This window comes from Rhinopithecus bieti, unplaced genomic scaffold (genome assembly GCF_001698545.2).
Source record: "Rhinopithecus bieti isolate Rb0 unplaced genomic scaffold, ASM169854v2 scaffold_9877, whole genome shotgun sequence".
Taxonomy (NCBI): Eukaryota; Metazoa; Chordata; class Mammalia; order Primates; family Cercopithecidae; genus Rhinopithecus; species Rhinopithecus bieti.
This window is the reverse complement of record NW_016806237.1, coordinates 1607392-1621367: the sequence shown is the minus strand read 5'-3', so window position 1 is coordinate 1621367 and position 13976 is coordinate 1607392.

Sequence of the window (13976 nt, the reverse complement as noted above, 5' to 3'; positions counted from 1 at the left end):
TGTGACAGAGACAGAACCTACACATAACAGGGGCAAGTCTGCTTTGATGGTGCCTGTGGTGAGAACCATGGACAGAAGTGGAGAGGACCTCACACCAGCAGAGGCGCCTGACCCCACCTGTGTCCAAAGGGAGCCGCACCTCCTCCCAGGTGAGCCATTGAGCACCACAGCCCTTACACTGCTTCCAGAATGTGCCTTCAAAAACTTAGTCTACGCTATAGGAGGTATTGGATCATTTCTCAGAAAAACTGTTTAAAAGCAGACAGTCTGTGAAGGAAATCAAAGTGGGTCACACATACCTCTTTTTCTTTCTATAGAAGCATACTATTTATTCAAAATTAGTGATGCCAAATATTGTTTAGGAGAGAAAAATAAACCTTTGTCAATGTGTGAGGCAGAAATAAGTTTGGAAACCCTAATGATGTGTTAAGGTTGTGCTCACCCCTACAATTTTTGCAAGTGAAAAGGTTTGGAAGGAAAGAGAAGTATGCATGTTCATTAATTCAGCAGACGAGAGCACAGGGTGCAGTGGAGAATGAACATGCTGGGCAGGCCCGTTTGACTTGTGCCTCCCTCCCTCAAGTCTGGATTTCTAGTTTCAGTGACTAAACATCTCATTTAAAAAGGTAATAGAATAAACTATTTTCACTTGCTCCAAGTCTTTCATATCAACAAGTGAGCTGAATCCTATGATAACTTTATAAATGAAGAAATTCGAGCTTAGAGAGGTGAAGTCCTTGGATTAAGCAAGGCAATTAATTTGGATGTCAGCACATTGAATTCCCGACTTTCAAATTCCATGTTTTGCATCTATTTCATGCTGTTTACTAAAACTTTTGGTTTTATTTTCAACTGTGACAATTACTTGGCAAAGCAGACAGCAAGATTCATTCACTGTAGCTGGATGTTTTGCTTTTGTTGAGGTCGGAGGGCTTCCTGGCTGCCTAACGACCCTGGAGACCTCCCCTTTCTTGCTGAAGAATGGACTCTGGAACACATGTAAGCAGTGTCTGTTTCTCACTTTCCAGCATCTCTCCAGCATGCAAACACATCCATTGCAGTAAAGTAGTGAACTGCCCCAATGCACTGTGTTTAAGGTATGCAATAGGAATGTTCAGCTGAGTGCTGGCGGGGGAGAATACATGCTGTTTGGTCAATGAGTCGGCTTACTTTGGAAAAAGAATCATCAATCTGATAAGCAATGAGTACAGTGTTTAAGATGTTTTAAATTCTTGTGTAGAACTAACTTTTCTACAGCATTCACTTTGTGAACCACCAGAGAAAAAAATAGCTGGGGCAGAAATGATAGTTTAATTTACATGTCAGAAAAGCAGCCAAGAAAACATTGAACAGCTTGAGGATACAGTGCTGCCAAGTAGCATGACTTAGAAATTCAATTCAGCTTTGTAAGGAAAATATTTCTCTTCCCACTTCTGCAGAAGGAAAAGTCCCAGGATCCTGGAGGCTGGGTGGAAATGGCAGTCATCACACCCTGGCTCCCCATAGCCCCAGCACAGACGCAGGATATGTGAGCCATTGGCTGTGGACACCCATGCCACCACTGTCCACAAGGGGAGGGATGGTTGGAAGGCATTGGAACCCTGTTCTGCCATTGTCAGTCCCCAGCTTTGGTCTTGAATCTGCAGAAAGAAGAATTTGCTTCATTAACCTACAGGATCAGCGAGGGGCCACCACAATGGAGTTAAGCAAAGAGGTCCTGGTTCCCAGACCGAGGGCCAAGAAGAGGTTAAACATGATGACACTCGCTATGAGAGTGTTCCTGCCGTGAATTTCAAGAGTTGGTCATGCTTCATGTGTCTTCAGTCTCTGCATGTAGCTTGGCACCTGGCACCCAATAGGTGTTCCACTGACACCTGTTAACCGAAATGACCCTGAAAATAATGCTGATAACAACAAAGTGAGAAGAAACTTACGGTGAGCCACTTTGAATACCCCTGTGTCCTGGGCAGACACCATACTGGGACCTCTGAGTCCTCAGGACAGAGAAGCCATCTGGGGCCCCTCGTGATTAGGAAACCTGCTCAAGTCACACTTCCAGTTAGAGGCAGAGTCATGTCACAAAGCCCAAACTGCTACTTATATAGAATCTAAGCCTCATCTCTTTCCAGTACTCTGTGATCGTAATGAAATCCCTGAATGTAAAAGAAGGAAAATAATTTTCAATACTTTATTTAGCTTAGAGATAGGAAGGTCGGGAGGTGTAAGCCACTGGTGAATGTAGCACGTGGCAAGTTTGTGCATGAAATAGAATGTTCCAGTATTTATTGTTTTTCTCCACTCTGTAGGCTTTTGGAGGCCACGTGCTTCACATGATCTTTACGCCTTATGCACACTGAGCACCACTGGGTGCCATATACAGCTCCTGCTGAGACACAGGTCCTACCCTAACAAGGTCCCAGTCTAGCAAGAGGAGTCGACCTAGAAGAAACGGATAAGATGTGGCATGGCTTGTGCACATTAGAGGAATGTTTTGGCTGTCCTGAAGAACATCCAAGAAGGACTGGCCACCCTTGTTTGGGTGTTCAGACAAACATCACCAGAAAGGTGCCTCTGACCTGGAGCTTGAAGAAGCAGACCTGTGGATAATGGAGAAAGGACATGGGGCTTGCAGCAGAGGGAAGCTCACGGCTGCTTGGTGTGGAGTCTGTGGGAGGGGTGTCAGGCAGTGCAGGGACCCCTGTGCGGTATTCAAAGGCACCAGGAGGTGTTAGACCTGTTGTGCCTCCACAACAGGTGACACATCAGGTGTGGTTTTACAGAAATCGTTCTAGCAGGTAAGTTGTGTGGGAGCTGTTATGAAACAGAAGGGGTAAGCCTAGGAGTGGGGACACCTGGGAGCATTTGCTTTTCTCGCTTGCACTCACGGGAAGCACCATGAGGAGGAAGGCTGAGGCTTCAGAGGATGGAACAAGATCAAGGGACCAATCTGTAGGACCAGAGATGGACAGAGAGGACTGTGCTAAAATGTCTGGAGTGGGCATTTGGAAGGCGGGGGGCATCCCAATCTGAGTGAGAGTGCAGAGGAGCCAGCTGTTCCGGTGTCTGGGGAAAGGATCATGAGCTTTGGGTATGTCGATCTGGAGGTGTTGCCTGTGCAGTTGAAGCCTGGAGAGCCTGAACAGAGATCAGGGAGGGCAGGGCCAGCACGGTACTGGGTGGGGTCACTCAGGGAAGACAACCAAGAGGGAGGAGACAGCAGGGAGTGGACGAATCTGAGAAAAACCAAGGGTCAGTCTTGGGCTGATGAGGAGAAGGCTATGAGATGGGAAATGTCTGGAGCCTGGTTGGAGGAGAGAAGAATCTGAAAACATCGGCACCAAGAAAGGCAGGGGTGCAGACAGGGGTGCAGCCGGGGGCGCAGACGGGGGTGCAGACGGGGTGCAGACGGGGTGCAGCCAGGGGTGCAGCCGGGGTGCAGACAGGGGTGCAGCCGGGGTGCAGCCGGGGGTGCAGCCAGGGGCGCAGACAGGGGTGCAGATGGGGGTACAGCCAGGGGTGCAGCCAGGGGCGCAGCCAGGGGTGCAGCCAGGGGTGCAGCCAGGGGTGCAGCCGGGGGTGCAGCCAGGGGTGCAGACAGGGGTGCAGATGGGGGTGCAGCCAGGGGCGCAGACGGGGGTGCAGCCAGGGCAGTTGGAGAGGCAGAAGTGAATGGCAGAGAAAATCCATCACTGGTCTTCGCTGACTATCATGCTGGGAATAAAGCTCAGGCTGGCCTCCCGCCAGGTGAGGCTGGGGCTGGTGATCATCAGAGTGTGGAAGGTTCTGTCTTCCTGTCTGAAATTGGGGCTCCTGGCATTCAAAAACAATGGAACGAATAGAGATGAATAAGCCTCTCTTTCCTGAAAGACCAAGGGATGAGTCACACAATCCATCAAAGTGCTCGACGTGATGCCCTGTACAGATCTGCATCAATTAAACCCTCTGTTGTAACGAGATTCAGTTCATTTGGTGAAAAATTAATTGAAAGCAAATATTGCCATTAAAATTCTCAGTACCACTGCCCTAGAGTATTAACAACTTGGAAATTAGCGATGCCCGAGTGTTCCCTGCACAGTGGTGCCCCAGTGAGGGATCGCCACGGGGTCAGCTGCTCCCAAGTCTGTGTCCCTGTGGGTGTCCCTGCCACCACCATGTTTCCCCACTGGCAGCCACTGTGCTACCCAGGGTGCCCCTTCTCGCCCATCATGATGCTAGGACCCTGCGAACAGGACAGCTCCTCCTCCCCGAGGACCGGGGGATGTGAGAATGAGTAATAACCATGGCCTTGGATCCAGAGTTGTTGCCTGTCGCCCCCCCAGGGACATCTTGGTTGCAAGGAGTGATGATCTGGAGCAGAGGCAGGGCTGATGGGCAAAGGTGCTTCTCACTTCATCTGTGGGAGTGTTCAAGGTGTGATTTTGATAAACCAATGATCTTTGAAATCTCTTCTGTTAAAGTATAACTGTCACTGGGAAACAGGTCTTTTAATTGCTTCTCAGCCTTTTGGCTCAGAACAAATAGAAACAGGCCTTTCTCAAAACCTTCCCTTTCTCATCTACAAGAACTTCTTTCAAGTTGAACCAAGAGTCTATGAAACATGTTTTCTCCAAATAGTATTATTGAACAGATAAAATTGAGGTGGAAGAAACGAGTATTTTCTACATGGAATTAGCATGTTTCACCCTCAAGTGCAAATGAGCCTTAATTTTTGCAAGATACCTCCCTCCCCACCGCCCCTGCCCCAGGACTGACCACTGGCTGGATTTCATTGGGCTGTCTGGGCTGATTCTGCACCAATGATAGAGAAGGAGGCCTTGATGTCACCACCAGGACCTCTAGAAAGGGTCCCACTCTGGGTCCCATTCAGCCTCATAAATGCCTACCTCTCCCCAGCACAAGCCTCTCTGGACAACTGCACCACCCCCTCATAACTCCCAAGCATTGTCCCTAGTTTCATACTTTGCTTCTTTTCACAGTAATGCTCCAGCATGGGCACTGTGACTGCTGCTCAGCAATGCCCAGTTCTTGCCTCCTTCCCAGCAAATGAAGAGTCTCCATCCCCTGACTGCTCAGTGTCAGAAGAGCTATATGACTTGCTCAGTCCAGTGGGTTGGGGGCAGGGTTGACATGTGTCACCAGCAGGCCAAGCATTTAATCATCAGCATGAGAACTTGTAGCCAGCCAGGAAGCTGAGCATCCAGGCTGTGCAGATTCTGGGCGGTCTGGCCTTTGTCCCTGGCTGCTGAGTCTCCACATGGAGGACGCTTGTCTTGGGGAGCTCCTAGACCCGTGGCAGACCTTGTGTGAGTGAGAAATTCAGCTTAGTTTTTAAAGCCATGAGGTTTGGGAGATTTTTGTTACTGCAGCATAACCTCACCTGTGCTGACAGATACACGTGGCTAGAGCATTATAGATATCCTTTCCTGAGTGCTGGAGCCAAGAAGTGCCCTTTTCCTCTCACACCTGCTAAGCTGTTCCTCCATCTGCCTCCTTGGGCTTCTGCTGTTACTGGAATGCAGCTCTGGCTGGTCACACTATCACCCTCACATTCTGTCAACCCCCTCACTGCCTCCCTCTCTCTAGCATGGGCTCCATGAGGGCAGGTGCTGTGTCTGTCTCAATTATTGTTAGAGGCTTAATATATACCCAGGAACATTTGTGCAACAAATAAATGAATGAAAGCTTTCTTACAAAGAGAAGAAAAATTGTACGATGCAAATGACTACTCACTAATTTATTGTTTATATAAATTAACAGTATTTTATGTTGGATTTGTTTTAAATGGGACATACATATTATACAGAGACTAGAATTTAATTTTAATTAAACAGACGTTTCTGCTGAAGTTGTTTTTGGTTTCCTCTTTTACAGTCTCACATTGTTCATGAATAGTTCTGCTTGATACTTTTCAGCAATGTGAGAGACTGGAAGATAGCCACACTTTCACAAGCAAGTCTGCCTCAAAATGTAGTCAACTCAGACATGAACAGACGTCTTCCTAAGTGGGGCTCCAAGGGTGGTGCAGATGGAGTTCTTATCCCAGGATATCAGTCAGCTCAGAGGGCAGGAAGAACGGGGTGGGGAGGGGTTTCCCTCTCACCTGGTGAGTTGCACATGAAAAGGTGGCCTCATTTAGTCTTCAGTGAAAAGAACCTTGCACTGGTTGTATTAACTGCTTCCTCACCACACAGTCGCCATTTTCTTCTCTTTCAGCCATTATTGAAGACTTGCCATGTGCCAGCATCTGAGATATCTTGGCAAGAAAGCCATAGCCCTTGTCATCAGAAGCTTGGAGTTTCTTTTTCTGGTCCTTAATAAGCTTACTTAGCTCATCTACCCACAACGGGTCCCTGTTACAATGCTTGAACATGCACACACACAAATACACACATGCATGAACACAAAAAATTCTTGCATGTACAGACATACGTGCAAGTTCACATGCAGGCACGCACACGTCTTCAGACTCAGAGCTTGGGAGTGGGCTGCCAGGTCCAGGGTACCCATAAACCACAAGACACAGCTGGTGGCCGCTGAGCCTGAAAGCATTATTTTTTCCCTAGACAGCGGAGTCTTGCTCTGTTACCCAGGCTGTTGTGCAGTGGTGCGATCTCGGCTCACTGCCACATGCCGGGTTCAAGCAATTCTTTTGCCTTAGCCTCCTGAGTAGCTGGGATTACAGGTGTGCACCACCATGCTGGGGTAATTTTTTTGTATTTTTAGTAGAGACGGGGTTTTGCAATGTTGGCCAGGCTGGTCTCAAACTCCTGACCTCAGGTGATCCACCCACCTCAGTCTCCCAAAGTGTTGGGATTACAGGCATGAGCCATGGCACCCGGCCAACCTGACAGCATTTCTGAGATAGCCTTCAAGGGAGCCACGGATGACCACGAACTGTCTTTAGGCAGAGGCTGCAGCGCTGTTGTCGTTGTGATATGTTGACAAGCTTCTGAGCTCTGATACTGCAATCATTACTTAATGGAAGGGGCGTTATCTGCTTCAGGGAACTTTGCCAAGTGCTTCTCCTTCTCAGCTTCAAAAGACAATCTCGTCAGCGTGTGGACCATGTGAACAGATAATCGCCTGCCTTCAGGAGGTGGAGCTGCTGAGGCAGGCAGGCCCCGAGAGCCAGAGCAGGGAGTGGCAATGTCCCGGCCGGGAGTTGCATGCTCAGCTGGACCCAGTGGTCAGCTCCCGGCCACCAGGAGTCCATTTAGCCAAGAGACAGTTCCACCACCTGCAGGAGCCAACTCACACAAGGCAGAATCTCACTTTCTTAACTAAGAGAAGTGCCTCTTGTTTTCTCTGCTCGAAATTTTCTGATGGGCACACACTCCAACAACCTTATTACTAGGTATAAAATGATAATTTCTGTCATGGAGAACACAAAGAAATGAGGAAAATGATCAAACCCGGGGTCCCCTTGTGGTACACAGGAGCGCTTACCAAATGTCTTACTGTTTTTACTTTTGTGGGAAATTCGTCTCCTTGGTCAAAACCTCCTGTTTCTACAGGGCAGAGGATGCACCTGGCTTTGCTGCTTGCCCAGGCACAAGGACAACAGGCTGGGCTAACCAGGGCCTTTACTCTGAAGGGCAATTTATTTATTTATTTATTTATTTATTTATTTTTGAGACAGAGTCTCACTCTGTCATCCAGGCTGGAATACAGTGGCACAATCTTGACTCACTGCAACCTCTGCCTTCTCTGTTCAAGTGATTCTCCTGCCTCAGCCTGTTGAGTAACTGGGATTACAGGCATACACACCACTATGCATGGCTAATTTTTGTATTTTTAGTAGAGACAGGGTTTCACTATGTTGACCAGGCTGGTCTCAAAATTGCTGACCTCAAGTGATCCACCCGTCTAGGCCTCCCAAAGTGCTGGGATTACAGGTGTGAGCCACTGCACTGAAGGGTAATATTCTTTATTCTGCTCTTGTGCTTACAAATAATTGGCAATGAGAAAGAAAGATGCACTGACGTGAGGCCTTGAGACGGTGAACCTCGTGCTCCCCAGTCCCTGCCACCGTCCGTCTCTTGGTGACATCCCAGCAGTTGCACATTTTATATTGAAACAAAGTGAGAGGCTGAACTTGAAAACCTTCGGTTAACAGAATTGAATATTAATCTTCAGTGATGTGGGGAGAAACTAGTCCACCATCCTGTTCCTTTCTGGGGGCAAAAGAAGTCATCCTTCAGAGCTGGGGCATGTTTGGTTGTGAGCTGCGGAGTCTGAGAATCAGCAAAATATTTCTTGTTATGCGGGGGATGAAACAGTTATGCTGAGCAGACATATTTCTCCACTGAAAACTGCAGTAATTGATTTTTAAAGCTACTGTAGAAAGTGCTGCTTTTCCAATTCGTTCCTCTGTCGTTAAAATATAGTTTCATGTGAGCACATTTCTGCACCTGTTCCCTTATTTCTCTTCGCAATAACTAACAACACTGTCCGATTCTTTTGCTGGGATTTGCCCCCGTATTATCTCAGTGAAAGTGTCTTGACAGGCAGCCTGAGCCTGACTAAACAGCTGAAAGGAAAACATCGGAGACTGTCTTTGAAAAAGGACAGAGAAACAATGTGAATGGCGGGATGATTTTCAAACGACTGACAAATAATTAATAAAGGGAATGGCTTTGGCCTTTAATATCTCCTTACAAAGTAAAAGATGCTGCATATCCTGAACCTGCAAGAGTCACTTGGGAGTCCAGACCTAAAAAGAACTGGTTCATCTCAAGAGCTGTCAGGATTCCACATTAAATCTTATACTGAGCTGCATCTATGATTTGGGGTCATTCCACAGCAGCCCCTTATTGAGATGTGAGCAGCTATGGCCTCTCTAAAAGCTTGTATGTGATAGCCGTGTGAGAGCCCTGTCATCCTTGATAATCGTCATTGGTTCTGGGTCTAGCATCAAGCTAACAGCAAGGGCAGTGCCTGGGATAACCATGTCCCACGGAGTGTTTGGCACGGGTTCTGCCTCCCTCACACAGAGCATCACATTGGATGTGTCTCAGTACCAAGCCAGGCTGCAAACAACCCTTTTTATGAATGTGAAAATAAAAACCCCAAGAGCAGTATTTTTGCCAGTGCACGTCAGGTGAACTTGCAGGTTTTTAGAACCCATTCCTACTGAAGGAATGCGAACCCTGTGTTGTGCTTTAACTCGCTCTCAATTTAAAGCTATAACTGTGCCCACTGATTTTAACACTGGCTGGACAGTGGGGTCAGTTTCCAGTTTTCAGGATTTGATTGACGAGTCCTCCTGGGATCCTTTGTGCTCTGTCCCCTGTCTCACGATCTTTATCAAGTTACTATTTATCAGAATATTGTATAGCAAGAGGCAGAGACAACAGCTCAGTGGGGGAAGGGATTATCAACGGCAGAGGACCAATGGCACAGCGTGTTTTGTATTTTGAGTGCTAAAATCTAGAGTGAAGAAGTTACTTGTCCACGGTACCAGAACAAACTCATGCAGGTCCAAATGGCAGCGGGAGCACGGAGTTCTGGGACTGCACTTCATACGGCAGCCTGAGTTCCGGCCGGAAGCAAAGCTTGTGAATCAGGTGGCGTCCGCCTCTCTGTGGTGGGTCTCCCCCTTCATTCTGAGAGCGATTTCTGAGATAGCGAGGAAACAGACTATGTTAGGTCAGTGTCTGCATCCTGGTGGAGGTTCTCTTCCCGCCGGCTGTCATTGTCAATTCTACACTGAAACGCATCCAAGCGAAGGGTTTCTTTGCCTGACACTGAGCTATAAACTCCTGTGGACTGAGATAAACCAATTTGGAAGAAGGGCTATTATCCCACTACATGGCAAAGGGGAGAAAATAAGCGATCGGCTCATGCTGAAAAAAAAGCCTTGATAAATGGGAAATTCACTGCATTTGGCATGGCTTCAAAGCAGTTTCGACTTCTATTTTAATAAAGTGACATTGAAAATAACACCAAATTTCTTTTAAACTCCAAAATGAAAAATCCTTTTAGCTATTTCCTGCTATAAAATAAGTCCAAATGTTAGGTGAACGGATTCCAAATGATTAGCCGGGTGTTCCGTGGGTTGCCCTGTGACTTTCAGCCCCAAACCGATGTTGTGAACATGATCATCATCTTCTGCCGAGGACCAGGGGAAAGAGCAGAGCAGTGAGTCTCGAGTGCTGCAGCCGCCTTTGATTTCTGTATCGTTAAATAGTAAAATGGTAAATGGAAGCTACTGGCCCAAATTCTGGGGATGCCATAAAATTGGGTTACAATGAAAAGAACACACACGGTTCAATTAGGGATCTGAATCAAGATTCCTTCATTAATGAAAATTCATTGAACACCGGGGACATGCTCAGCGCTGTCCGCGGTGCTGAAACTACCTCAAGAATGGCCTCTGCCTTCCAAGGCATGAGTGAGTGAATCCAACCAACATCACCTGAACCCCACCCAAGTTGCAGAGCCATATGCTAACCTGTAGACCTATGAACAATAAGAAATGTGTGATTTTTAAATACAGCACAAAACCAAAATAAAACCAACAACACATCTTTGTCCTCATAGAGCTTACAGCTTACATTCTAGTGCACGGACACAGTCAACAAATAGAAAATAAATAAAGTCTGTGGTTGATTAGATGATAAATGCTACGGAGGAAACCAGAGAGGTTTAAAAAAGGGTGAGCCACGGGCACAGCTGGGACACCTATGTATGTACCCACATACACACTTGTGTTTACATCTATGTCTTACTCCAGGGTAAACTGTAACCACACATCCTGCACACATACACAGAAAGACACACCCACACACTGACATGAACACATTCTCGTTGTGTTTCTCTAGAGAACTCTGATTGATACAATCGGTCATAACAAAACAGAAAGTAAACCAACATTTTATTGTTTTATCTTGGCAAATACCCAGAGAAATCTAACCATTTCCCCCCAAACATCTGCCCATATGTCAAAATTAATCTTATCAGGGTTCAGGCAAAAAGGAAGCCAGAGAGATCTGCTGCCTACTTCAGAAAGAACCACAGAACTGTGAGATGCTTCCTTCTATGGGAGAATTTTATGTCAAATTATTAATTCTGAAAGTAAAATGACAAATAAACAGATCGCTTGAGCGTTGTTGGTCCCACTCATTCACCACTTAATTTGTTCACTACAAGCTGTCTGTGGGGGATTTTATTAAGCTAGCAATCAAACCATTTGATTTTTCACCAGGCTATTTTGTCATTGAAAATTCAAATGTTACAATAAAGCACACATTTATTTAATTCATTTACTTAGTTTTTATTGGACAGCTCCACTACTAACACCAAGTCACGTCTCCCGTAACAGCTACAGGGTCCGTGCCGAGGCCAGGGGTCCCGCCATGCCGAGGCCAGGGGTCCCGCCCGTGCCGAGGTCAGGGGTCCCGCCAAGGGGTGAAAGGTCTACTGAAGGCTTGAGTATGGAATGTATTGGCAACTGCTGAGGCCAGGGGTCCCGCCGTGCTGAGGCCAGGGGTCCCGCCAAGGGGTGAAAGGTCTACTGAAGGCTTGAGTATGGAGTGTGTTGGCAACTGCTGAGGCCAGGGGTCCCGCCAAGGGGTGAATGGTCTACTGAAGGCTTGAGTATGGAATGTGTTGGCAACTGCTGAGGCCAGGGGTCCCGCCATGCTGAGGCCAGGGGTCCCGCCGTGCCGAGGCCAGGGGTCCCGCCAAGGGGTGAAAGGTCTACTGAAGGCTTGAGTATGGAATGTGTTGGCAACTGTACATCTTGTTTCTGATAAAATAACCAGAAAGAAGACACGAACCAATCACCACCATTACCTAATTCTTACATTATCTGTCATAGGCTGTTACCATGTTTGTTTCCTTTTATACTCCAGAGTACATAAATGCCATATGTCAATTCTAATGTTGAATCATGGTGACTAGAACTGAGGATAGGCCATGCTGCCACTCTGTCCCTCCAGGGAAGCCAAGGTTGCTTGTGTATTACTTTCAGGCTTGCACAGGTAAGGACTGGGCTGACCCCAGAGATGGGCCAGTTCCAGAGAGACAGTGGCCCAGCCTGACCTGGCCCTGTGTGTGCTCCTGGGCCAGTGTGAGAAGCTCCTGGCCATTCCCAGTTCTGGACATTGGTGGGCGGTGCCCCTGTGGAGTGCAGTAGATGCGGCTTCCCCCACTCTGTGGCCAGGCCCTGTGCATGGTCCCTCGTGGTCAGTGTTCCTCTGCCCCACGCCCCACTTGGGGCACCCTCTAGCCCTCCTCCAGATGTGGTTGGTCCTGAGCCTTGCACCTCTCTCCACAATGGCCTCCAGCTCCTGATGGTGAGTGGCCTGTGGGATCCAGAGCCAGCTGAACTCAAGTCTCAGCAGCAACTCTATCCTCAAGGAGGGGAGAGGAGGGGGCTCCATTGCTGCAATGGGAAGATTCTTTGAACTAGCCCATCCTAGTCTGATAATGCACTTCTCATCTGCCCAGCAAGATTCCATTTGCTAACGAAACCGGTCTCCACTGAGCCTGGATTAGACCTGCCACTGTGTGTGGAGCTTGTGTGCAGGAACAATTTTTGATGTCTTCCATTGAGTAAACTCACCGCGCACCAGGTAAATTTGCTTAGCTGGGCTACATCGATCCTGAGCCATGCATTTGCCCAAATCTGCAATGTTGACTTCATGCAGTTTTCATGATTTGTTTGGGGCCTGCAGTGTGTAGGATAAAAACACAGATTCTAAGCTGGGATTTTAATCCTGGCCTTGCCCCCACCCTGCTGTGTGACTCTGCAAAGCACTTAGCCCCTCTGTGCCTCAGCTTCCTCCACTGCCAAACAGGGATGGTGGTGACAGGAGCATGGACCTCAGAGGTCTGCCATGAGGATCCAAGATGCTGTGCAGTCATGTGTCACTTGACAATGGGAATACATTCTGTGAAATGCATCAGGAGACAATTTTGTCCTTGTACGAGCCTCCTAGAGGATACTTACCCTACACTCTAGGAGGTACTGCCTCCAACACACCCAGCCCATCTAGTGTAGCCTACTGCTCTAGGCTACAAAACTAGAGAGCATGTGGTTGTGCTGAATACTGAAGACAATTTTAACACAATGGTAAGGATTTGTGTATCTGAACATAGAAAAGCTACAGTAAACATATAGTATTATAACCTATGGGAGCACTGTCATAAGTGGAGTCCATGGTTGACTGAGGCATTTTATGTGGCATCTGACTGCACATGTGAAGTGGTAGGATGGTGCCTGGCGTGATCACGCACCTGCTGCTTGCTCTTTGCTGTCACTGTTTGGTCCCATCAGAGCTCAGGTTCTGATCAAACTTGTTCTTCATGGCCATTTTCTATGTCTGAACATTATGGTGCAAATTATGGAAATTATTTTAATACAAGGTAGAGCTGGGAGCCACACCTCCAGTCCTGACGTGGGTATCAAATCCCCCATATCTCCAGAGTAACCCTGAAAAGCCATAGCACCCCTTGTAGCGCATTCTCAATCATACGTCTCGGTCACAGAAACAGCCGCAAATCAAAGGTGGAAATAGCAAGGAAAGGGAATTCTGATCTTTAAGAAGCCTTCTTCCTTATAAGGTGGGGACGGTATTGGGAAGGAAAGGTAGGAGGGTACAGAGATTCCATATATGTGGTCATGTACTGGTTACTCATTACAAGTGCCTGTCTCCCTAGTAGATGCTCACAGCACACAATGTCTTCCACTTTATTTGTGCTCAGCTGTTATCAGGTTCCAGGAGGAATAAGGGGGAGTTTGGATTGGGAAGGACCCAGAAGGCAGGTCAGGTTGGTATCAGAGCAAATACCTGGACTGCAGGGCTCAGCCGGGAAAGAGGAGGGCTTTCCTGCAAGTGAACAGCTTCAGTCCAGCACTTTTATCAACTGGCCTTGCCCAAAGGCCACTGCCCAGCCAGAACAAAGCTCGTGTTGGCAGCGTTTCCACCAAGCCGGTGCCTGAAGATTGTCCTTTCTCTATTCCTCAGCCT